The 25,703-nt window shown below is 48.5% G+C and overlaps 1 protein-coding gene across 5 annotated transcripts in view; it reads left to right on the top strand.

Moving 5' to 3' along the window:
* LOC126568870 (neurogenic protein mastermind) overlaps positions 1 to 25,703 on the top strand; it is a 111,925-nt gene that overhangs the window by 9,911 nt on the left and 76,311 nt on the right. Inside the window, exons 1-3 of one of the 5 annotated variants that reach the window (XM_050225533.1) lie at positions 19,261 to 19,399; positions 22,088 to 22,163; positions 22,933 to 23,163. The exons of 1 other annotated variant lie outside the window; for it this stretch is intronic. The gene's annotated coding sequence lies outside the window, so the exon portion shown is untranslated. Of the gene's footprint in view, positions 1 to 19,260; positions 19,400 to 22,087; positions 22,186 to 22,932; positions 23,164 to 25,703 lie in introns of those variants that run through there. 3 more of the 5 variants (XM_050225532.1, XM_050225529.1, XM_050225530.1) reach the window with 3 other exon arrangements.

Raw genomic sequence — 25,703 nt, 5'->3', positions numbered from 1 at the left:
TTCCGAGTAGACTATTCCTACGCCGGTCTAGATTAGTTAAATCAAGGTTATGAATCCAGTCAATCTAAACCAATTAGGTGACTTTCAATCATAGTTCAATTAGAAAGTTCATCCTGGTGCGATCAAACATCGAACAAAAGTCCCCCCCCTGTTTGTGTGCAACAATGTCGAGCTGTCTCGATCCACTACTCTTGAATCGTAAGAAAAGTCCGATGTCCGTTCCGAATTATGTGGACATTAATGTTCACGGCCAGCAACACACCATCGCCCACAGGAAGAGTCCTGGAAAAGCGTTGAATCTCGGCAAAAAGTCACGCAGCAAGTATCCCGACAGTGTGCTTGCGAGTGGGAGAATCAACACCCCACCACCCACTCAGCATGCAATCGAGTGTGGGCGCGAATGGTTTGATGGTTTTTCTCGGAATTTCCATCTCCATCACTCGATTTGCCCATCGGTCAGTACCATGGAGATGCACACCACCGAACGGAGAGAGAGAGAGAGAGGGAGAATGCTGTTACGTTTGACGTTTATGATGCTGGCTGCTATGGACGTATACTCGTTTCCGGCTTCATCATCATAATAGGTCGAGCAGCCAGCCAAAAGGACATTCCTCTTCGTCCTGCAGGACGATACTCCCGAGACGCACCAAGCATAGAGTGATAGAGAGAGAGAGAGAGAGAGACGCGGAGGTCAGTCAATCTATGTTTGATCCCTGGACTGCCGGAGGTCAAATCGAAAAATGACGTTAGCGGTGGTGTTGACAGTCGACAATCGACGCAACCGATAGGCCGGCACCACGTCTTGCATCACGTTATTGACCTTCCTTTAAGCCTCTTGGCAGAGCACAATTATGCTGGTGAACTGAGTCTTAATGCTGATGGCAGAGTTTGTGGCATTTGTTATCATTTGGAAGCTTCCAAAGCCTCGTTCTCGTTTGAAACGGGTTCTGTTGCTATTGCTGCACCGTCAGCTGGTCAGAAAACCTTTGCTTTGTTCCGCAACATCGCTCCCTTCTCTTCCCCCCCTGGGCACACACCACAGTTCCTTTCGATCGAGAAGCGGATTCGGTTGCTCAGCGAGAGGGAAAATTGCTTTTAATTTCACTCTGCCACTGGCTGCTGGTACTGGCTGCTACTGCTACTGATCGTTTCGAATGGAAAGTCCAGATATCAAAAGTGTACCTTAGCCCCAACCCCCCCCCCCCCCTCGGGCCCCATGCGCACATCGATTATGCTCCGTTATTATGATGTTTGCACGCGCGCAATTCATCTGCTTCGCCCCTCGTCTTTCGATGATCCGAGTATCTCTTAGGCAAATTATTGACGAAAAGGGAAGGAAAACCAATGGGGAGAAAAACACCCAAGGAAAGGAAAGCCAGAAAACCTCCCCTTCGCCGATGGAGAAGAAAAAACAACACCTGAAGCGCAGCACATGTGATCGTCCTCCTCCTGCTCCATCAAGAAGAGGAGCCCTCTCGCCAGAAGGGGGGAGATCGCAGCAGCTCGATTCGGGCCCATGATGGGCCCTGTGAGCAGCGCACATGCGCACAAATTAATTGCATTTATTGAACGCGCTCGTAAAGCACACAGTTTATGGGGCGCTACTTTTGGCGTGCTTCGGTTGTTGTTGTTGTTGTTGCCGGTGTTGGCCGTCAGCATCTCACCTGTTGCCAATCGAGAGGAGGAGGAGGAAGAGGAGGGACTGTAACGAGAAGCTGGCTGCTTGTTCACGATAATTTGTTGTGAAGGGAACGCAAAGTGCGCCTCGCCTGATGATGCCTTTCTGTATGTTGCTGCTGCTGGACGGTCGAGAAAAGCGCGAAACCAAATTGATCATAAATGGTGGGCTGAGGGATGCAAGACGAACCCTTGGGGCTCTCTCCCTCACACTCTTTCTCCCCGTTTCTGGAAAGGAATCGATCAATGCCGAGATTCAATTAATACACGAGTGAATTCGCTGATCGCTTTTAGGGATTGAGATTGAGATGAATCAATTGTCTCGAACACAGACAGAGCGAGAGAGAGAGGAAGAGGAATTATGTTGTTTTTATGTCTTAGGAGCAATCATGTTGAGCATAAATTAATGGATGGCAAAACCGATAAGCTGTATCGAATGCTCGATGGTGCGTGATCGTCTTCTGGCATTTAGCTCCATCTTTCTCTCTCTCTTTTGTGGACGCGTTCCAAGGTACCTGCCAGGAGGATGGAGTACCGCTACTGTTTCCCATTTTTCGCGGGCGGGAAATGATACTTTTCCCATGAGTTTTGAAGCGACGCCTGCCGCCTCACGAGAAGCAACATATTCACAGCTTCTTCCGGTGAACAGGAGAAGTGCAGCAATCAATCGCGGCTAGCACCTTATCCAAGGTATCTGAAAAACAAAAAGAAAAACCACAAAACGCGGAAGGAAAATGGAGGAAAATGTACAGTTTGCTTGCCAGTGTGTGCGAGCACAAGTGAAGATGCAAACGGAGTAGGGTGGTGGAAGTGATGCAATTATTCTTCGTTTCGCTTTGAAGTTGCACAAAAAACCCCCGCCCTCGAGTTGGGGGCTTAATTTTTGAATAGAACCCCTTCTTCGGCCTTCTCTTCAGTTGCACCGTTCGGCCGGTCGGTATTTCTCCAGCTTCCTTTGCACAGGTTCTCTGTCCGCTTTGTGCCGAAAATCGAAACGACGACGAAGAACCGCCTGTTGGCCAGAGAGAAAGAGGGAGTGCGCGACGATTACATAAGACATCGTTCATCGCAGCATCGCCAACATAATCAGGTGCAGAATGGAACAGAGAGAGAGAGAGAGCGAGAGAAAGAAAGCAAGCAAGCGAAGGGGTCCACGCGAAGAGCTCGTGGATGGGGAGAAGATAAGCAATAGGCAGACGCCGCGAGAACGTGAACCGGCACTTATGCTGCTGCTGCTACTGCTGCTACCTCTTTCCGTTGTTCGAATGCTCTCGAGCCTTTGAGGATCGTAATTTACTTCATTATTCTCTCTCTGTATGTGCTCACATACCGCACACACCGCAGCCTTCGTATCAGAACCACCAGCTCAGTGCGATGTATGCATATGCTCTCCTCCTCCACACCTTTCCTCTATGCACCGAAAGTGCCGTGATCGTGACGTCGTCCTCATCCTTCTTTGCGCCCTTAAATGTGCACAGGAGGACAGACAGGTGTGCTCGCACGTCCGACTCTCGCTCATCATCGCGTACATCTTTTGCGCTTGCAAAGACGCGGTTCCGTTTATGTTTGAAGAATCTTTCCCCGCCATTCGCGTGGCTCTCTTACAAGTGACGCGAACTTAGTGTTCTCCGACAGCACCATCGTCGTTGTCCGTGCTTTGAGGGATTTCTAATGAACGGATGCTGTTTCTTCTTTGTTTTTTTTTTTACAATCTTTTGCATCTTGTCCGTGATTTTTCGGGGTTTTTAAAACCCCTCTTTATTTCGCATAACTGCTGCTGTTCCAGCTCATAAGTGGTATGGTATGGCGCGCCACATGTAGATGGTTGTTGCGCCATTACTGTGTGTACCTCTGGGTATCATGTTTCGCTTTGAGAGGCTGTGAAGCATGAGGTGGCTACATTAGAGTGTGATTGAAATGTTTCCCGCTGCTGCGACTGCTGCTGTTGCTGTGGTGATTTGTTTTTGAGGGGTTTTTTGCATTCGAAATTGGTCGTTTATAGCAATGCAAATTTGGCAACACATTTCGTTTTCTTTCGTTATTGGTGACTTATTAACCAGATTTGGTTCATCTTAACAATAGAATAACTAAAATTCTTGAAATTTAGACAGTTTTTAAAAGAGCTATTATAAAAGATTATTATAAAATCTATTGTTACTTTAGTGCTGTTTTGACCACAGTCGCGATACGAATCGAACGAAGGAACTAACTTAATCGCAACTGAATCTCATTTTAACACTTCCAAGTGATAAAGCAGCAGTCGTGTAACGACAACTTATTGTTGTTTATTGATTTGTAATGCTTCAATTGTTTACAACCCGTTATGTCGCCTTGAAATGTATTTTTTTACAGATACTTCTCTCGGTAATATCGTTGCAATCCAAGTCAATCATCCCAATAATCCAACGACTCTTTCAATCCATTCCCCTACACCTCCACCCTGCTTAAGATGTCCCGATATCTGCTGAAGCTTGCAGTGAACCAGCGTAGCATTCACAATAAAAATGAAGTCGTGGTTTTATGCGCCAAATGATTACGACGACGGCACCGCGAAGCTACCTGATCCCGTTTAGCCATATTGCCTCTATCGCGGAGCGTTTGTGTGCTTGGAAATTGAAATGCAAACGACACGGTGTGCTCTGCTACTCCTTCTTCTTTCGAAATGGCCTGCGGTTAGCGAAGGAGTACCACCAGTAGCAGCAGCAGCACGCCATCGCGTAGCGACGCGAAGATGGATTAGAGCGATGTTTTGCATGTCATCCGGGCGTTCGTACCTGCGTCACGTACCGCATTTTCTCCAAGCTATCGAATCCTCCGCCGACACCAGAAGCTGTGCGCTGTCGTAGTCGTCAAAAAGCTCACGATGCTTGTAGCCGCGAGTGCATTTGTAGTTGTTTACGGTGATGGCCGTGATAAATGAAGCATTGATGCGTTTTAAGCTTCTCTCTCTGCCCTTCGATAGATCTTGGATGTTGATGTTTAAGCTGTCAGCAGCGTGATTGACACATTTGAATTCGAACGATCATTACCGAGTAAGAGAGAGAGAGAGAGAGAGATAGTGTGGGCATTCTGGATCCACTTCTCCAGAGTCCATTCTCTGAAGCTGTTGCAGAAGACCTTCAATAAAGTTCCTCCTGGGACGTTGCTACGCCTTTCCACCACCGGCCACAGCATGTGCTCTCTTCAGTGCCAATGCCGCCACCCACCGTTGCATGAAGCCACATCCAGTCATCCGGCCGGACACAGGCCAGGACAGGGCACCTTCTGGCCCTGCTTCCGGCTCCCGTGGACATTACATTAATGCAAATGTTTCGTTATCGTAGCTGCGGGAGGGCTGCTTGGCTGGCGACCGTTTGCTGAAGTGGCACCCACCCGACAAACCCAATCAGCGTCAACATCATCAGCGCGCGCCATGATGTGATTGGATGATCGCGGAGTGGGCTTTCGGGTTTCGGTGCTGCTCTGGCGTCGTCTGTTGTGGCGCACTCCACGGGTCGTCCTCATCTCCGCACTCACCACTAGACGGAAGCAACGGAACGACGAGCTCTAGCAAGCAATTTCTTCGAACTCGTTCCTCAGTCCCCAGGTCCAGTCGAAAAGAGAGGACTGCACCAGAGCATGATGGTGTAGAGACTTGCGCCGGTGGTTGGCTTCAAAATCAATCAACTGAACAGAGTTAAGCGAAACCCTTCGGTCGTCCCTTGGTCTGTCGAAGGAGCGCATTCGCCTTAGTGATAACCTTCGCTCTCCGTTGCGCGCCTAAGTGGAGAAGCAGGAGGAGCAGCAGGAATTCTTATTTTCTCCGGAATCTGGGCTCTCCGGTCTTGTTTCTTACCATCACGGCGGGGTTTCTTGTTCGCTTGAAGAACTCCAGGACACAAGAGGTCCACGAGGAACTCCAGGACACAAGATCCTTCGGATGTAATTATGAAAATTGACGAAAATACTCGGATCCTCTTTCCATCGTGCTACTGATTTCGCTTTCTCCTCTTCTTTGTGCAATGTTTTTATTAATAACTTTCATGCCATATTTAAAATCGTTCCCAATTAAATGCATAATCTTCTTCTGTCCATTTCAGGTAAGGGATTGCATCAAAACAACGCACCCAAGGTATTTGATACTAGAATATTAGGAAGCATTTAACCAGATGTTCATAATGTTGTCCGAACAGACCTTCAAAGTTATTTATTTGTCTTATAATTGAGGCAAACTGGCACCCTTATCGGAACACATGCTCTCGCAGCCACATGCATCAGTAAGACGAACTTTTTTGAAATATTTTATGTTCCCACAAGGTGTTGGAATACATTGAAGTAACTCCACCGTCGAATTCCCTATACGATCGTCGTTCTCGCGTGTGTTTTAGTGACCCTGGGGCGCCAGAAACGAGACCCCAGACGATGTTGGAGTCGGCCATAGCGCGGGCTCGTTGTAATAATCAAAAAGTTCTTCCCGTACAGTCGCTCAGGAGAAGACTGAGGGCAAAATCGACTACCGGACGCCATAATGCCCCCGGGGGCCACCCTCAATCCAAGCTGTCGATGTTTCGAAAATCCCAAATATTTACAGCCACCACTCGGTCTGTGTGAGCACACAAAATGGCGCAGAATCGTTGAAGCGTCTCTCAAGAATCACGACCTCCGGCTTTTAATGTCACTCTCGATCTTAATTACGTTTATGGGCCTCTGCTGCTGTTGCTAGGCCACGCATTTTATGCCTACTCCCAGTGGTCAGTCTGTTGAGGACCTCTTTGTGTGCCTTTCGGTGTGTGTTGGTTTGTCTCGTTGTACAAACAATTGCTGGCTCTTTGAGATTGCGGTGGACCAGGCATTTTAATGATTTGCTGCCTCTAACTTGCGTAGTTGAAGACAAGTGGTTTACAATTAATCAATCTCTCAACTAAGAGGTGTAGCATCAGATGGAATGCGTTTCGTTTCCCATGCTCCTGGTGCATTACAAACCTCAATTCGGTTTGTTTGCTTAATGACAATCCGTTGTTGTGTTCTTTGGAATCTGTGGATTAGACTGCCCCGAAGAGACCTATCGCCTCACTAATTGGTCAACAAAATGTACTTTTCAATCAGAATTTCCACTGCAAAGTGTCGCGATCTGGCCCTGAACGGGGGTCTGCCGGTGATGACGTGCGTTGCGTGTGCTGTTGACTGACTGGAATTTCCTTAATTTACCGTTGCGCGGTCACGTCAATCCCGGGACGGAACAGAAGGAGAAGATGTTCCAGTTGGGGATTTCCAATGTTTTGCACCCAGAGTATCGCACCAATTCCCGCCACAATTAACCCGCCTGTGCCTGTGGTTGTGATGCTGCGTTGTGTGCCCATCGTCACCTCCTACACCCCACCAGGCAGAGGGGAGAGTACCGTGGGGTTCGGTTAATGTAATTGTTTTTCCATTATTTTCTCTAATTGAATTGTTGCTATGCTTCCCACTCACTCACTCCGGGTGCGATGTGTAATTAAATCTTTTCTTTTTTGCCACTTTGGTTGCCAGACTCACTCCTTTCCTGTTATTCCTCAGTTGGGGGTGATACATTCGTGCCTGTGTGTTGCTTGTGTCAATCGAGGACGCGGAGCACAGCGTGGTGCTCTCGCATATTGGACTGAATTTGAATCATCACGACGGGAATGGCTTTGTTCAACGCAATGGACTCAGCGGACTCTACATATCCAATCGATCACCGATTGTCGTCGCGAGTATGTCCGTTCCAGCCGTTTCTAATCATTAATCATCGGTTAGGGGATCTTGGTCACAGAGGACACAGAGTGTGTTGTCAACCAACCATCCAACCGACCAACCAGCAGCGCAGACACCTGAGCTCCTTCCTCCAACACAAGCCTTGACCTTGCGTGCGCCAGTGTTTTACAATCACTACTATTTCCCTGTCTCGACGGCGGCGGCAGCGGCGACGATGGTCGTGACTATGCGTCATTAAATCAGATATCACCCCCTTCATCATCATCATCATCATCAAAGGGTTTCTCTTTGTGTCGCGCGCGATGTCTGGAAGGATTTATCGCGTATCTTCCCGGGGGCCTACCAGGTGGTAGTATCTAGGCTAGCCTCTCCTATATTCCCAGTGACCCATTTCCGTGTGACGCGGTCTCCGGTCTCGCCGAAAAGATACGCGCAAAATAGGTTATGGTTTCATGATCGCGGGTGTCACGGGTAATTGTAACGCGCGCGAAATGGCCACACAGCCACGGTTTGTGCGTATGGGTTCGTCGGTTATCAGTCGTGAAGGTCGCGCATTTTGAGCAGCAGCAGCAGCAACAGCGACAGGGGACATTCTGGTGGTGGCCAGGGAAAGGGTGTCGATGCATCTGTCTGTGGTGTGAGGGATTCTTATCAAAAACCGTCGGTGGCGGCGACCATGACCGCGTCCCGTTCTCGCGGTTCCATCACCAGCGTTGCAACGTTGTATTGCCGTCTGTGAAGGCGTTTGGGGGTGGGTGGGCTGTACCATTTTCCAGGGTTGATTGAGTCGCGATCATATTATGATGATCTATGAGGAGCAGACAGAAGTGCGCCAAGTGATGAGTTGTGTGATTTTGTGTTTTTGTGAACTTGTGCAAAAATCCATTTTTCATTTTACTTCGTTCGTATGATTATGCTCATTACCAGCCGTACGCGTTCATTATCTATGCTTTAACACTTCCAACGCTTGTTCAACAATGCACATGAATCATTGGTTTCCACCAGTGACCTAGGGGCCTGGGGTGTTAAAATTAATGTTTCTCGAGTGATCATTAGTTCGTTTCGCGCATTAGTAGAGCAGATCAGCGCACTTCTCGGCTTCTGAATTGCGTTTGCCTTGCGCCAACAACTCCTCAAACATGCTGGCTCAAATCAAAAATGGTAAAACCTACCTTAATTCCACCTTCCCTCCGTGGATAGTGAAGTTGCTGGTTGCTGCCAACAAACCAACAAACATTACACCGAGCGTGGTGCACGATTCGCGGCGCGAGAGAGCGAGAGAGAGAGTACCTTGGAACAACCACCACCCAGCTGGGGGCCACCACCAAGCGGCGGAGGGGCCTTCTCTCCTTGACACACATTTTTTTTTCTGTATTTCGCGTTTGTGTGTTTGTGGTTATTATTGTTGTTCTGTTATTTTTTTTCTTCTCTTGTCTCTGGCTTTTTTTTTGCAACTTCCTCTGTAACCAATACCACCTCGAGGAACAAACACGCACACACTACTGGCGGAGTTCCGAATCCGTGCAAAAGTGCGTGGCGGCGAGGCCGAATGTGCGCTGGTGTGCCAGTGTTTCTACGGCCGGCCTGTTCTGGTGTCTGGTTGGGGGGCATCTTCCCCAGTGCACGAGTCGCGAACACACCTAAAACACCTGTAGCCAGTGTCTCTCCTTCTACAACAACGATCAACAATGGTGCTGTGCCGGCTACTAGCATATTGCGCACGATCACGAGAGAGAGAGAGAGCGATCAGAGGATTGGAAGAAAAGATGGAGAGCAAAATGTGGAGAGAGAGAGAGAGAGAAGCGAATAATGGGTTTGGTGAAACGATCGTCATATGATCGTTTGCACATGATCAACCAATTGATTGCAGGGAGTGCGCAAACAGCTGCTGCCAGTGCCTTAAGCGGTGCCCCCAAGACGATGAAGAAAGATTGAACGAAATTGGTTAAGAATGTCTCCATTTTCCTCCATTTTTTAATACTTGCTGATCGACTGGCGATCGTATTTTAAAGCCATACGATCATAAATTGCTCGAAAATTATGCTATCGAGAAGAGAATCGCGCTCCCCTTTTTTGAAGCAACATACGAACATGGCATTAACAGCTAAGGCTGTCGTCGTTATGTTACTTGCGTTCCACCTGGCGGCACCAATAAGTGTCATTTGTGTTTGCGTGACTTTGAGCAATACCTGTGCGACGAGAGTGCGCGAGAGAAACAATCCATCGACGCTGCTGTTGCTGCTGCCGCCTCTGTTGATGGCCCATGGTTGGATACTTTTCAATTTGTCATGGCCAATTAAACCTCGGTTTAATTATTGCGCCGTCGTCATCGTCGTCATCGTCGGCAGTCAGCCGCATTATGTCCTTGCCCAAGAAAGAGAGATCATTGCCGTTCTCCCGTTGCGGCTGGAAAGTGGCTGGTTGTGCGATCGCGAGGGTTAGCAAGCGCTTTGCAACTGTCACACAGAGGGGGGTGCACTCCTTGGGAACAATCCGTTCCATTGATTCGTTCCCGAGAGCCACGGTCCAGAGTCGTACAATGGACACACCGTGAGTGCGCAGTGGCAATCCTTGGAGGCGATGTGACGACGAATGATGGAAGTAGAACCTTCAAGCTTCGCAAACTCACTCAAGCGCTCAAGATGATAACGTATCGCGACAAAGGACTACCTTCGATTCGAGTTTTCTTGCTGATGAAGGCTCTTTTTGTTTTAGTTGAAGGCTGCTGAGAGGCGGCAGTAGGTAGTACTCCTGAAATTTGTTACTTCAAGCATCGATCTCCATTACAGGGAAAGAAAAGTTTAATCAATTTTGCAGATGAAAAGTAAATAGAGTAATTTTGCAATAAACCACCTCCACCATCTCGTCTCGAATCCGTTCGATTGGTGGACCAACACTTTACCTCTCTTTCTCTCTCTACCTCTTGGATCTTATTTTGTAAATAATAAATCTCAACCAACCCTCGGGGGATGAGAGCCAGCTGGTCGTCCAACATTTGCAGAACCGCTGACGACGCCCTTAATTGGCATTTCTAATCGAAAATAGATCCACAATGGCGCGATCGTGCCGCACTTTTCCTCTCAACCTCTGGAAGTCGATCATAATTGCCGCAAATCGAACAACGACACAAGGGTGACGATTGGATTGGTGTTTTTGGAGTGAACTGTTCTTCACCACCTCACCACTGAATGGGTCGCTTCCCTAGCATAATGTAATCGTTGCTGCCGTGCCGTGCACCGCACCGTTCGTCGTCAGTTGAGGCAGAAGAAATTAATTGCCAACCGTGACGAGGCAGTTTATGCTGAGTACCAACCACCAGGAACCAGGCAAACGGACGGTAGGCGACGGGATAGTCTTTGTTCCAGCAGCAGCAGCACCAACAGCGCTCAGTGCAGACGGAAGGTGGCCGTCTAATGTCTAATTAGGTAAATATACACCCTGGCGCCTCGGGTTTGGTTTGAGAGTCGTCCACCCTCAGGGATAAACGTGCGTCGCGCAACATCATCAATCCGTTGATCGACGACGTCCGATAGCAGCGAGAACGGTGACGCCAGGTGGCTCGGGGCGTCAATTGAGCAAAAAGACAAATTGATTACAAGCGAGATTCTAACTCTGAAGAGACGAAGGGATGAGTAGAAGAAGCTGGGGTGTGCGCCTAGGCCACCATCCTAATTAGCCGGACAATCTCTCTCTGTCTTCGAGATGCATCCCCAATTAGCGGCCCCGAGCGTCATCTTCGTTAAGTACTCAATGGCGATGCCATCGCCATCGAGGTTGTGCTTCCGCCTTGGCTGCCGTTGCATAGTCAAGTGCCATGCTGGTGGGGACCCCCTGGTGGTATGACATGCCGTGGTTTCCATAGCTTTGCCAAACGAAGCAGTTAAATGGTGCGATGTCTCACAACGTAAACGAAGCCTAAAAACCACAAGCGAGCGCGCGCGTGTGTGGTGCATGCCTGGCTGGTGCTCTCTGCGGAGGGGTGCATTCCGAGCACGCGCACGTCCGCTGCAGCAGCACCGGCCACTCTGGCTGGTCAACCCGGATTGGTGTGTAATGGCAGGTTGGTTTTTATGAGGTACTTTGGTGTGGTAGCTTTTTAAAGGATTCTTGTTTATGCTCGCTCGCTCGTGTTTTTGATGATCGCGAGCGAGAGTCGCATTAGTTTTATGGGGCTTCGACTTGGGGCTCCGCAACAAACGGTACATTGGTACAGCTTCTGCTGCATTCCCCTTTAAAGGAAGGGGAGGTTGCGTTCTTTATTTGTCATTGGCCCGAAGCGCGTGTGTTTGTGTTTGATGATGGCGCCCCATGTCAGTCTATTGCAATATTTGCATATCTGTTTTTGCGTTTTGGTTGAAAAATATTCCATTTTAGCAACCTGCAGGTAATCGCAGTTTGTGAGACATTATTACGGCGTAAATGCTATAATGGAATGAAGGGCACAAAATATGAATGAAACGGAGCAGCAATATTGGGTCTTAGAATCTGGTAAACGTTCTTTTTTTAGCGTCCAAACTAGGCCTAGAAATTGGCGAAACCAGATTGAACTGACTGTTTGTCTGCTTCAACTGACCGGTGACAAAATGACTTTTTCGCGGGCTACGATGCATTTTTCCCTAGATTTTTACAACCTGGACGCAACAGTGTAACAGTCCCATGGAATTGGCGATCCATTATCTCTATTTCATAAGACACACCGTGGATAATGTCTTAGAGTAGAGCGGGAGTAATCAATGATACACAAAAGCCTCGGCACAGAATCTGCCCTGCTCTTGGCGTGTATCTTGGCGTGTCCATCAAATCGACAACCAGTCAATAGCCCCCCCATCGCCATCGCTCTCTTCGTCGTGTGCAGTTAGGGCGATCGAATTTCCTTCTGCTTCTCGAACGCTCTCGTGGACACAATTTCTGGCAACCGGGCAACAAATATCTCGGTGTGTTCCCAAGGTGTACCATACCTTCGTTACGCGTTCCGAAGGAGGAAAAGAAAGAAGTGTAGCACGATATTGATGTTGCGCCCATGCTCTTCTCCTTTCATTTCTGTCGATGCTGTCTGCTTGTCTTCATCGTCATCCTCGTCGCTACGACAGCTGGTCGGCGGTTGGTCGGTCGGTCGTGGTCCGAGATGCACTCCACAGATGCCCCCCACAAGTTGTGTTGTGCAGCCATTTCTTCGAAACTTCCTCACCGGTGGCCTCCGGTATAACCGGACGGAAGATCGTGTACCAACGTCTAGCGTGTTTCGGTTGTATTTGATGAGAGTGCAGACATTGTTGCAAGCGCTCGTCGTGCTATGATACGCGACCCATTCCAACAGCAGCAATCACCTCACTTACCCCCTCCCTCTATGTCTGTGGCAGGTTTGGCTCAGCTCGTTGCTCGTAGAAAATCATAAAATAGACGCTCGTTCGCTCGGCGGGGTGGTGGTTTCGACTCGCTCTACCAACTTGTTGGCTCGAGGCAGCGTGGAACTAAGATTTTAGCTACGTTTCGATAATATTATGAGCGCTCCAACAAGCGGCAGGTTCGTTTCGAGCAATGTTCATTGAACAGACATACATTTCATTCCATCTTCACTTTTGGGAAGGAACTTTCTTTACAAGAAGCTACCATTCTCCTCACGCCCCTCGGTCTGCCGGTGATACGAAGCCTCTGGTGTGTAATAGTTCCCCGAAAATAAACATAATCTGTAATGCCAAGTGCCACGAGCAAAGCTTTTTGCGAAAATGCCTCTTTTCACTTATCGTTGTGGCGGGTGCTCCATTACAAGCGTTTGCTCCTCTTTCGTGTGTTGCCTGCACACGTGTCGTCGTCGTCGTGTCCCGCTGGCTGGCTGGTGGGACGTTTTTTTTTTCTTCGGTGCAATCGAGACACGTAGGCAAATGCGTCCTCGCAGTGCGTGAGCTTTCATCAGTATCAGCTTGCTTTTACTTATAACCGGCAGGCGATAGCGAGAAAAAGAAAGAAAGAGCGAATGGCATCATGAAGCGAGTGTGTACCGAGCCGATAAGTCGGGGTTTATGACACTACTCTCCACACTCGATCACTTCTTTGCTACCCGTTTCGTGATTGAGCGTGCCTCCTAGTAGTTGCAGTGCCTAGTTGAAGCATAGAGTAGCATAGTGGCGGCGTCTTACACAGACTGCATGAGCATACTTTTCATTTGGATCATGGTTTTGGATCAATTATTTGTTCTTTTGTTAGAATTTTCATTCTTACACCAGGTGTACGTGTATGGCTGTACAGGTCCTGTTTTTTTTTTAGCGAATCTTCTTTTCTGCTTCGTCTCTTTTGTTCTTTTGTTTGAATGACAACGTGACGATGTATGGTGAGCATGAATGAATGAAAATGAACGTATAATGTTGGTCTTATGCCCTAATGTTACTTAGCAAGGCTGTTTGCCTTGCATTTGAGCCTTTATTAAGGTCTTCTATTCATGAATACATGATTCTTATTAATATTTTAATAAGAAGTAAACTCATGACTTAATATCGATGTAAGCTTGATGAAGATTTAAAGACAAACATTATCATATTTGTATCGTTATTAGAATAGTCTGCTAATATGCGTTTAACGTTAAATTCTGCACAAATAACATGATATTTGCTTCAAATGAATCTGTTGTGTACTACTCCCAGGAGTCATCTCTTAGCCTAATCTATTTAAATCTAATTCATAGCTCTTGCTACGAAATGACTTACATTCGGTTGTGTTTTTCGAAGTTCCAAGTATCCTGTGATAGTCGTCACCCCCATTGCCTTCTCTTATTGCTTCTGTGATACCACTGGAGATGGAACGGTAGATACATTTTTCAAAATTTCAATAACCACCGCCACCACCACCGACCAACGACGACGACGACAATCGCTCTCTATCATCGTTGCGGTAGAAATCGACCAGATAACCGTTGTTGTCGGGGCTTTTTCTCTGTGTTTTAATATGACCATGTGACACGCGATATGAATAAGTATGGTTGCCTCGGTTGCTGCGCACCGACCAGCCTTCGCCCGCGCACCATCCCAAAATCTCGTGCTGTGGGGTTTTCCCACCTTTTTCCCAAGCTATCCAAGGGTGCATCAACATGCATGCAGACCTACGCTCCGATCTTCATCGCATCTTAAATCGATTCAATCTGGGTGGATGATGAAGATGGTGGTGGTTGTGTGGTTTTTCTTTTTTTCCTTTTTGCGAATTTGTTCACATTATTTGCTGCTGCTGCTGCGACCATCGGCCATAAGCATAGCGCGCTCATAGAACTGCATACAAATCGCACTAAACAACATAAATTATACGCTGCCTGCCCTGGTGTTGTGTGAGGCTAGATCATGCTGTGAATTAATTTTTTTTTTCGTCCATTCTCCTCCCTCACCGGCCAGACACACACTTACTAACAATACCGCAAGGAAACGGACGGTGGTGTGGTGGCCACGGTGCCAGCTGTTGTGTTACCTCTCCCCAGACCGGCACACACGGGTGGAATAGGGAAACGGCGAGCGCAAGGCGAGGCAATATGTTAATGCTGTGCTGCGCTGCGCTGTGAGCACAGAGAGCAATAATTAATGTGTGCGCCGGAGAAAGATTGTGCCAAAGCTACCGTTAGTTTGTATCAGCACCACCACTGCCATCGAGGCTGGTGTGGCGCCTGTCTTGTGCTCGTGTTTGCCAGGCGAAGCAAGATCCGAAGGAGAGATGCGCCTTCGCAGCACAAATTGATAATGCCAGAGCCAGGGCTGTGCAAGCATCATCTCATACCTTTGTTCTAGCATCAAGCCAAGTGTGCTGCTCCCTATCCTCCCGGTATGCTTGCTCGGTGCCCGTGATTTGTTTTACTATTTGTTGGTTATAGAAAGTCTCATGTTTCGGAAACAGCTTCTTCAACCTAAGCTCCTTATGCGCGCTGCGATCGTTACTTGCTGCTAATAAACACATAAAAAAGTGTTGCTTCATCGGATAGCAATCTTCCATTTTGTTGCACGGTCCTGGAGCCCAATGGATCGATTGGGACCGGCTTGCGCTTGGTTGGGAGTGTTCCACATTTTCCTTGCCTCAACCTACGACAACCGGCTCCATCTCGCTCTCTATAGAGGGAGCTCTGGTTTCTCTCTCTCCCTGAAGAAGCTTCTATCATTCTTTCTCCATTTCCAACGGCACCAGACTTTCCCGGACTTTGGTACTGCTGCTACACGAGATGATATGATGTACAAGCGAGAGATTGGTTTAGTCGCCACCGTCAACCCTTCCTCTAGTATCTCACTCTCTCTCTACCACTCGTTGCCGCCAAGCAGCTTAATAATGCGCATACATTAAAACCAATTAATTAAAGGGAACCGTGCAACGGGGAGGGCGAGGAAATCTGTGTGCAGCAGCAGCAGCAGCAGCAGCACCTCTAGACCTAGACCTATGTGTGAGATGAGAGGAAGTAACCAGCTGCTGCTGCTGCTGCTGCTTGATGCAGGTTGTGTGTTGGGGATACCGTTTGGAAAGACCTTTCGCTTGGTTTGCCATAGAGAGGGAGGCGGCCGCGGCAGGTGCACTATGCACGGTGGGTGGGAATCACACGAGAAGATATTGGCTACGACCATGGCCGTCGTCATGGTATGGTGTCGTGTTTGGTTCATGGTAAGGTCCTACTAGGATGCACTTGGCCCACTATGATTGATGATTCAATTTTCAAGAACTTGTGCTAGCACCGACCAGGAGAAGGAAGGTCACGATGGGGAAGAGTGAGAAGAGAAGAGTGGTGATTGTTCTAGGTAATTTCATGTGATCAGTTTGAATAGATTAACGATAACCCTGTCCCCCTACAGGTTCTGGTCACGGGAGATGAAGTTATTTCCTTCGATATTCCCCTGCATCTATTAACTTCTGTGGGATTTCCCACTAGACTTTAGTAGTTGACCTATCGCCAGCCATAATATTGCATCAGGCGGAGTACAGTAGCGGCATAAGAACATACTTTGAAGAGGGACAAATGACATCCCCGCCGTCGTTCACTTCAGTTGTTCTGCCACGCGACGACGAAGTGGAACCGAGACAATTGACGACAGAATCGCTTAAGGCGAAACCCTCTCCAGAAGATGCCAGCTTCGCATTACCATTATCACTGTTGTGATCTTCATTATCATTAGCGAGCGACGGGTGCCACATGTTCTGTTCCGGCATAGTCGGTCGTCGTCGATGGTCGTGTGTTTGTGCTGCAGCAATTTCCTTCCAGAGAGATGCGCGTCAAAGCCAAACCAGTTCCTTCCACCCAGAACCGAGCGCATCAGGGGAGAAGGATGATGGCTCCGGTTTGGTTGGTCGTGTTTCTCAATTTTCTCAACCAAAATGATGCGCTGGCATGTTGATGATGATGGTGGCACTCGTGTGTAGCTATCGGGGGGTTTGTTTTTTTTTTTTTAGAAGAAATCACTCCCCGGTGTGGCCCGATGGCAGTTTCCACTGCAGCTCGCGAGTTTGGAGCTCACGCTCTGAAGAATCGCGCATCTCTACTCTTCTTCGGGTGGGGGCGGTATCTCACTCTGCTTGCGCTCTGCTCTGCTGCAGCCGACGAGACGAATGATGCAATTCTCGCACTCGCGACGACGACGACGACCATGATGGAGGCGCCACTCAGCGCGCACTCTGGTGTCCGATCTCCAAGGCGACGATCGGTGGTTAGTGCACGGCCGTGCGGCGCCAACTCGGGCTGTGGCTTGCTGGCTTGCTGGCTGGTTAATCTCGTTACGATCGAATTAAAATTAATTCTGCTCAGTTATCACGTAGAGGGAGAGTGACCTTTATAAGCCATCGCACCGGCCGTATCACCACCGTTGTGTTGTGTTTTGCAGCACCGCGATTAGGCATGCCACTTGGCATGTGCGCTGCTTCGGCGAAACCATCATGTTCGAGGGGGCGCCAACAGAGCGCTGCCAGGGCAGATTGTTTCGCGTAAATGGCGCATCCGCCTGATCGCGGTTTCCACGGAATGCCAATTGTGGTCCGGTCGATGGTGGTGGCTCTCAACATCAATTAAAGTAATGTTTGATATTAGCATTTCATTAAATCAATAATTAGCTTGATTTGTTCCATGAACATTTTGGAGTAAATGTGGTTGTTAAGGTCTATTACATGATTTACGTTTATTTGTTTTATTTTTCTCTAATTCGAAGTTGAATTGTTGTTATTGCGAACACTTACTAGGCAACTAATTAGACACTCAAAGCCAAGTGTTTTGCTCACTTCGATCAAATTCGATGGCTATTCGAGGGTAAAATGCCTACCTGTTGCATTGTTTTATTAGATGTTTTGGAAGGTCTTTCTATGCATTATAAGCAAAGCAAACTAAGAGTCTTTATCGAATTTGTTAATAGCATTATCAAATATGTAACTATTCATTGTTTTCAGAGTTGTCTATTCCTTTTTAAAGTGATGTTTCAAGCAAAAACGACAAAACTATCAATTTTTTACTCTTGGAAATGATCCTATAAATTGAAAAAAGGAAAACTCCTGCCAGTATTACCTGATAAAACTCTTTATCTAGCGCATAAACACATGTTTTATTATATCTCAGGTATTCCAGTAGCTTACCATGAAAAGGCATTGTACTTGAGTAATACATTCGCCTAAATAGGTTTAATGATTTCGCGAAAAAAAATTCCCCCCTTTTTACCCACTTGAAAGCAACTTCCCCGGCGGTTATAAATGATCCGAAATGCAAATAACGCCCAGACGATCATCATTACATTCGTTGAAAGCCTACTCCACTGACGGTGCACACCAGCCTCACATTCAATTGCTACCTTTATGATCGCTCAGGTATTTCAAACTGTCTCAAATAACAGCCATCGACATGTTGCAACCCCACGCACCACCCCACTACTGCTGATCTCTACCACCACCAACACGCACACGCTGTTCGCGATCGTCGGAGAGTCGTCAGTATCTCTAGTCACAACGTCCACTACACAGCTACAACACAACCTTTCCTTACTGTGCCAGGGTTGCTTAGTTTTGCCCGCCCTCTCCCCGCCCCAAATCCATGCTGGCTGCTCTCGCGCGCGGTTTGGTCGCGCAATCCGCGGACATCCACTACCACTACCAACAGAGCACGTTCAATGTGTGTGGCTAGTAACGTGCGTGTCCGTGGTGCGTTCGCCGGCGCACAGGTGAACACGACGGCCGTTTGACGACGGATGGCTGGGATGACGATGCGCCCGTTCGTGTCCGAAAGAGGAAGAGGCCACCTTCAGCTTCGTCGTGGTCGTCGTGGTTGGGATCGGTATAGAACACAAGGCACCGCCGCGCCGCGCCGCGAATTGGGCACAGGGTCACAATGAAAACAATGGCCGAGAGAGAGAGAGAGGCAGCGGTGGTGGCGCTCTCAACACTCAACAACCGAACGGTTCCGGCCTCGTCAATGCGGCCAAACGCATACAAACACGCGCCTGAGTTTCAGAGGGGGTTGATTTCGAGGGTGGGTTGGTTTTCAAAAGGGGTGGTTTGTGGGGTAAGGTTAGCCCACACTTCTTCTTGGCGCACGCACTCGTTCGCTCACTGTAAAGCTCTCTCTCTGGTGTGCGTGCTCGTTCGCTCTCTCGCGTCGCGAGTCGTGAGCTTTCCGCGGAGAGTTGCGTCCGCGATGGATCTCTGGATAGGGGTGACTGTTTCTCCGGGGGGGTGGAGATGGGGGTTCTGGTCCGTCCGGTATAGCAACGCACACACAAATCGCGGGCCCGTTTCCTCTTTGTTTCGGCTTCTCGGAACCGAAGCTGCGTCGTCGTCGTGGGTCACTCTCGCAAACGATGGCATGAAAGAAGGGGTTGTTGTTGTCACCCAGCGCTCGCTCTCTCTCTCTCTCTCTCTCTGTCGCTGGCTCTCTCGCTTGATCGATGGATGGTGGTACGAGATGAGCGCGGTGTGGCGGGTGTCTTTCAGTTTGAGTTCGTCATTCGTGAGCAACGGTGCTAAACGGATAGTAGCAGCATTAGCAGCAGCAACAGCAGCAGCAGTTGTAGTAGCAGGAGAGAAGGTAGTACATCACCCCCCCCACCCAGTATCGCGAACATTCGATCCGTTATTCCGGTGTTTGTTTCGGTTTCCTAAAGTGAGGGCAAGCGTTTTTGTTTTGTGATTTTCCCGCGAGACACAAGAGCGAAAGAATTCTGTGTGCTGCTCGCTCGCCATCTTCTTGTATGTTGGAACCGGCGCAGAACTACGCAGTATCTCCGTTCACTGTCCCCGCTGTGCTGTGATCGTGTGCGTGCGTGCGAGCGTGCGATCGTTCTGACGTGACACGATCTTCGCGATCTCGCAAACCTAATGTGCAAAAAAAAAAGAAAAGAAACGAAGTTGAGAAATGTTATTCCCGGCGAAATGTTGTCCCCAAGTTCCGTTCCTTGGATTGCATAATTGGTGGCCACTTCCGAGCCGTGTAGAGTGCTGTGTATTGCGCTCATGTAGAGGAGAGATGCATGATCATCTCGATTGCACGCTGTTTCCGTGTGTTCTTTCGATCGAAGAAAGATATGTGTCCAGTCCAGTCCGTGTTGCCGTCCGTGGGGTGCGGTGTGTTTGATAACAACTTCTCCTTCTTCTCTTCACACAACAATCCGGAGTAGTTGTCCAACAAAAGGTTTCACTTCACAAGAGTGTGTCTCTGGCACTGTGCTATTTGTGTTTGTATTCTCCGTTTGATATTCTGATGATAGCCAGGAATATGGTGTGTACAGAGAAAGAGAGAGAGGGAGAAGCATAACCTGAAGCACAGTGTCTGACTTCCGAAATCTCAATCCTCCTTCCTGACCTGGCCAGAAACAAGTTCTTGCTCTGTGGCCTCTGCGCTGTTTCGATCGATTTGTTTGCTTGTTGGTCTTTGCTGGTGGTTGGGCGAGCACCACAGGCAACGGTGTGTTGAGTGAAGTTATGAACGAGAAAAGGAGGAAGGTGGTCATAATAGTGGTGCTGGTGGTGCCTTGCAGTTATGCGAAGCGATAAGAGAAAGCCAAAGGCAGCAGCAGCGGCGGGCAACCGAGAAACCGAAATCCACAATCCAAGGCGGGCGCTCGATGCTTTGATGGTGTGTGCGTGTTCGCTTAAAGTGGTGTTCGTAGAGAGAGCGAGCTGGCTGGCTGGCTGGCCGAGTGTGTTATGCTACTGCTGCTGCTGGGAGGGGTGTTGCTGGTGGACTGGCCGCCCAGCTGGAACCGGTCGGAGCGAACCTTTTAGGCTGCTGCTGTTGTGTGTTCGGCTGGCTGACCGCTTATCCGCAGCAGCAGCAGCAGCAGCAGCAGACAGGCCTTCTAGGAGAGGCCTGAAGTGCCTTCAACATTCCCGTTTTTGGCCAACAAGCCAAGCCACCTTGTCGATGATGGCGGGGCGGGGGCTACTAACAACTCGGTGGTGTGTCGGACGTGCCTTCTCGGTGATGTGGCGAGGAACCAAGAAATCGCTGGTGTCTTATCATCAACAGGAGGAGGAACACTGTTTACATTACTTCTAAAGTCCGATAGTTGCAATTCGTGGGGTTCGAGTTTTTTTTGTGCATTCCCGTTTTCGTTATTAAATGAAAATGATGAAGAGGCCTCAACGACGACAACAAAAACGGGGGACTGTGAGGCGATAAGTCACACTTTTGCGCGATATGATGACCACCACCACTACCACCGATAGTGCTTCGGTTAGTTATCTCCTCGAACGTGTTTGTTGCTGGCCACGCATATGCCTCTTTGCTCTGTGCTGTGTCGTGGGGGATGGCGAGAAGGACATAGAAATGATATTCTATTTTGCCTGGTATGCTGCAGGTTAAACCAGTGAAGCGATGCTTGCTGTCGAATAATATGCAAAACTATGCTAAAAAACCTGATGCATTCTGTGCTGAAACCTGCGCCACTAAACAATAAGATGATATGATGTTCCACCTCCAAGGAGAGAGGATACAAATCCCTTGAATCTCAATAAACGATGTGTGCGTCTGAGTGTGTGATTGGCAGCGATTAAATCTATGCCAGGCATCAAAACGTGAAGAGGTGCATCAAGCGCGCACGCGTATGTGTGCAGCATAAAAGTGGGCATGCCAGGCCAGGCGAAGCAGGAATTTGCCAACGAACAGAACACAGAACACCCCGCAACGCCATGCAACGCAACGGGTGTGTGCAGTTATAAAAGAAACGCGCGCGTTGCTTACGATGAAGATAACCGGCGAGACCGAGAGAGAGAGAGAGAGAGAGGATGAAGTGTGTGAGGAAGACACAAATTTTATGCTGACACACACATCGAGCGATGCGATGCGATGGTGTGCCTGCGGTGCCATGCACGATTGCAATCTGATCGCGATGCGAGATGCGCCTCATGTTCTGGTTGGTGCTGGCCGTTGGCTGTGTTTATAATATGCGCGCGCCCTATGCTCCATCATGCCTCCATCCGTGTGTTTGTGCGCGCGTCAGTGTGCCGTGTTTTTTCTTCTCTTTTCTTTTCTGTTTGTCCTCCTGCCTGTTATTATTTGTGATTATATCCTTCTACGCGCGATCGTACGACTAAGGGCCTTCATCGAATGATGGTGGTACGAAGATCCCCGATCATCCTCTCTGTCGAGAGGGAGAAGAAGAAGCAGGAAAAGTGCTTCTTCCAGCGAGGATCACAAGATCAGAATGAAAATCGTGTGCAGTGTGTCTGTGTCGCTAATTTCGATTCTTCCCTTTTTCTTCCTTCGTGACACTAGCAGCAGCGAGCGAATTCACAAATGTTCTCGTTCTAATCGTTATTTTTGCGTGATTGTGATGTGATTGTTGTGCGTGGTAAGAGCGAGCGAAAGGAAAGGTAAATAAGCTGCTAAGCTGCAGCAGAAACCACACAATCGCTAGTCCCGGTGTTGGTGGTGGTTAGTGGTGTGAGTTAGTGTGGGCGCGATAACAAATGCAATGCTCGCGGTTGTGTTGTAGCGGAGTAGCGTAGGTGCAACTCGCGCTAGATCCGTTTTTGTGTCCTCTACGTACGCGTTGTGTGTGATCGCGATCGCATCCTTGAATTCTGTCGGAACCCCCGCCGAAGGAGACAAGAATTGCAACTTAATTGTCTCTCTGTTCGCGATCTAGTGTTTACGTGCGTGCGGTGTGTCGGTGTGCGACCTTCTCTCTTTCTCGATATATTGCCCACAATCATCATCATCATCGTCATCAGCATCATTGTCATCATTATCATCTACGTCATCACCCACCATTAGCTCCATTGCGCGATCAACGCGCGCGATCCTCTGTGTTCGTGGTGTGGTAGTGTGTGCGCACGCGCTGCGATTCCGTTCTATTTCTAGCTAAAAGTGCAGTGCCGTCGCGGAAGCGAAGAGAGAAGAGAGAGAGAGAGAGGAAGCGAAGTGATTAAATAATTTTCCGACCATTTTCCATTTTCGCGCGCGAGCACCCTCCACTTTCCATTTTGTCTCGACAACTATTTTTCAGAGTTGCACAGTAGTTGGAACACTAACTACTGCTGAATGCAGCTTGAGCAGCTAGTTTTCTTTCCATTTTTCATTCTTTATTTATTTTCCTATTGGTTTCGTGGAAAAACAAGTGTAGAGAACGCGGGCTAGGCTAAAACCTAACACAACATCAAACAACCAAGAAGAGGCGATCCTTGTGATCGGGCCATCGCGGGATTCCGTGAGATATCCTGTGATATCGTGCGTGCGCGTGTGTATTTGTGTGTGCCGTGGTTTGCGTCGCGTCCTCGAAGAAGCATCTTCTTTCGTTTGTGGATTGTTTACTTTAGTGCCTCAAAATTTGGGATTATTCGTTAGACCTGGTTGGTATCTTCTGATCTCTTCTCTATATATCTCTTCTCAACCCTTGTCTTCTTTTTCGTCTTCGTCCTCGCCCTTGATCCTTTTTCCCGCTTCATTCTGCATCGTGTCTTTTTCTTTCTTTAGCTTTTAGCTTTCATTTTCATTTTCAATCTCTTCAAACCTCCTTCGCGTCGAAGACGATCACCGCGACGAGCACCACGCGGCGTCCGCAAGGATCCGTTGTGTTGTTGTGTTTGCTTTCTGTTCTGTGCTGCTTTTCCCTTTCGTCCCGGGGGCCCTATCTGCTAACCGATCGTTTGTTTACCTCGAAGATTGTGTTTACCAGAGAATAATGTGTGGGCATGTTGGCTGGCTCGCACCGAGTTGTGTTTAAATTTGATCTAAAACGTTCCAAACACGCGGTCCTCGAGGTAAGGACGAAACATGGGGAATAAGGCCTATGATTTTGTTGATGCCTTCTTTTGATGCGATGCTTTTGAGTTTCCATCCGATACGAGGAGCTCGAAGGAAGGAGCGTGCCCTCTGCTAATGGCGGCTACTCCTCTGTCCCCATGGCTGGCTGGTATAATCTTATGCGATGGCGTGCGAAGGTAGAAGCACGGCGAAGGAATTCTTCCTCAATTCCTGCATCGCGAGCGCGCGCATCCTTCTTTTCCAGACATATTCTGCGCATTCGCTTCCGTCGTGTTCCGATGATGCGCATGCGATGATCGAAATATGGTGGTGCATCTTGGAAGAAGAAGATGCCAATGCAGTCGGCGGAATTTGATTGAAACCACCAGCAACAGACCGCCCCCCAGCTCAACTCTGGTTGATTGGAATTTGTTCTGCTTAGTGTCTGCGAGATGAAGTCCCCTTTCCCTTTCGGTGTCTACGAAATTCGCCGCAACATTTGGAACATTCGATCAGAAAATGTACGCGATCGGCGGTCGGATCTTCAAGGGAAGTCACGCTCTTGTCCTCAAAGAAATGCGAATCCAAATTCTTTTCAAGACGATATGAAGCAGCAGGATGGAACTGTGAATGGCACAGATTGCGACAACCGAAAAACCTTTTGGCAGCATTCTGCTCCGAAAAGTAAAGCGCGCTTCCCGGGAAAATTCCAGAAGGTGGTTGGCTCCAGAAGAAGACTTGGCTGTTCCAGTTCGTTTGGCCGATTAGTGGCCGGGCGTGTGTAGGATGGCAAATTGAATTTTCCTCCTCTTTCTTCCACGATATAGTATTTAGTTTTCCTTCGCCGCTTTTCACCACCATCGTGTTGTAACGTTCACGCGTGCGTGGCCTGTTGTCCCAGCGGAGGCGTTTCTGACGCGTGAATTACCCCGATCAGCAGATTTGTTCTGGTTTCACCTTTCCGTGGACGAGAAACTGCGAGGAACTTTCTCGAATTCACTTTTTCTTCTACCTTTTACCCCACACAGTCGCCACACTCACCCATCGCGTGATGATGTCAAGGCGAGATATTGTGCAGCACCGGGGCCGAAATAGAACCACTTATGATTTGTTTATTTTGCGACGTTGTTGCCACCAAGGTGTGTGTCCGTTTGTGAGAGAGCGAGAGAGAGAGAGAGAGAGAGAGAGAGAGAGAGAGAGAGAGAGAGGGTGCTGATGAGACCAAGCGCGCCATTACTTTGAGGCGAATCGAAAATCGTCCGAAGGTCTTCCTCCGGATGGCGATACGTGTGCAACTTTGTTTCCGATGTTCCTTTAAGGAAGCGAATTGTTATTCTCTCTTCTCTGAATATCAAAATACGATTCTCTGATGGGTGATGAAGGTTTTCTGTTGGCCTATTCCCCTTTGCCTTCCAGGACGTTCACTTTACGGAAACACTTTTCTCTAATGCGCAATAGATCATATCACAGCTCCACCCTTGTGTTGCGAAGGAGGAGGACGCCCCCGTGGCCCAGAAAACTTGATACATTCGTTTTCATCATCACCACAGTGACACCGTATTGTATGCTGTGGCCTTTTGCATTTACCGAATATAGATTTACGTTCTTCATCATCCCCGTAATCTCTCTGGCCGTGCGGTGCGTGACCTTTCCACTAAACGCCCGAAATCCAGCCACGATGTGTGCGGTGCGGAGCATATGATGAGCGGGGGATGGTTAGCATATTACTTTTGTGTCCCTTCTCGGTCACGTGCCTCTTCCTCAACACACGATTAAGTTCGTGGTACACATTGTGACACACGTAGGGGCGTGTGATACAAAGTGTGTCTTTTGGGGGCTTTGAGGGAGCGAAAACGTAGTATTTGCTGCCCCACATGCTACGCAGCGTTGGGGTTCAACATATTGAGCTGTTAAATCTCTCCAATGAACTCTCCAGTGAACGCCGTTTCAACTCGACATCGAACGTCGATTTGCTTGGATTGCAAAAAGCATAATCTCTCCCCTGTCCATTCCTTAACACGCGGCACAATGGATTTCCTTTTTTTAAACAAAAACCCCTTTTCCTGCTGCTCTGGACATCATCGAATGTTCTCCTTACTCTTTATTCTCCCTGCAATGACGCTTGATCCTAGGGGCCTGTTCGTCC

The sequence above is a fragment of the Anopheles aquasalis genome, chromosome 2, assembly GCF_943734665.1.
Source record: "Anopheles aquasalis chromosome 2, idAnoAquaMG_Q_19, whole genome shotgun sequence".
NCBI lineage: Eukaryota > Metazoa > Arthropoda > Insecta > Diptera > Culicidae > Anopheles > Anopheles aquasalis.
Note: the sequence above shows the minus strand (reverse complement) of the source record. Positions and strands in the feature narration are given on the sequence as shown.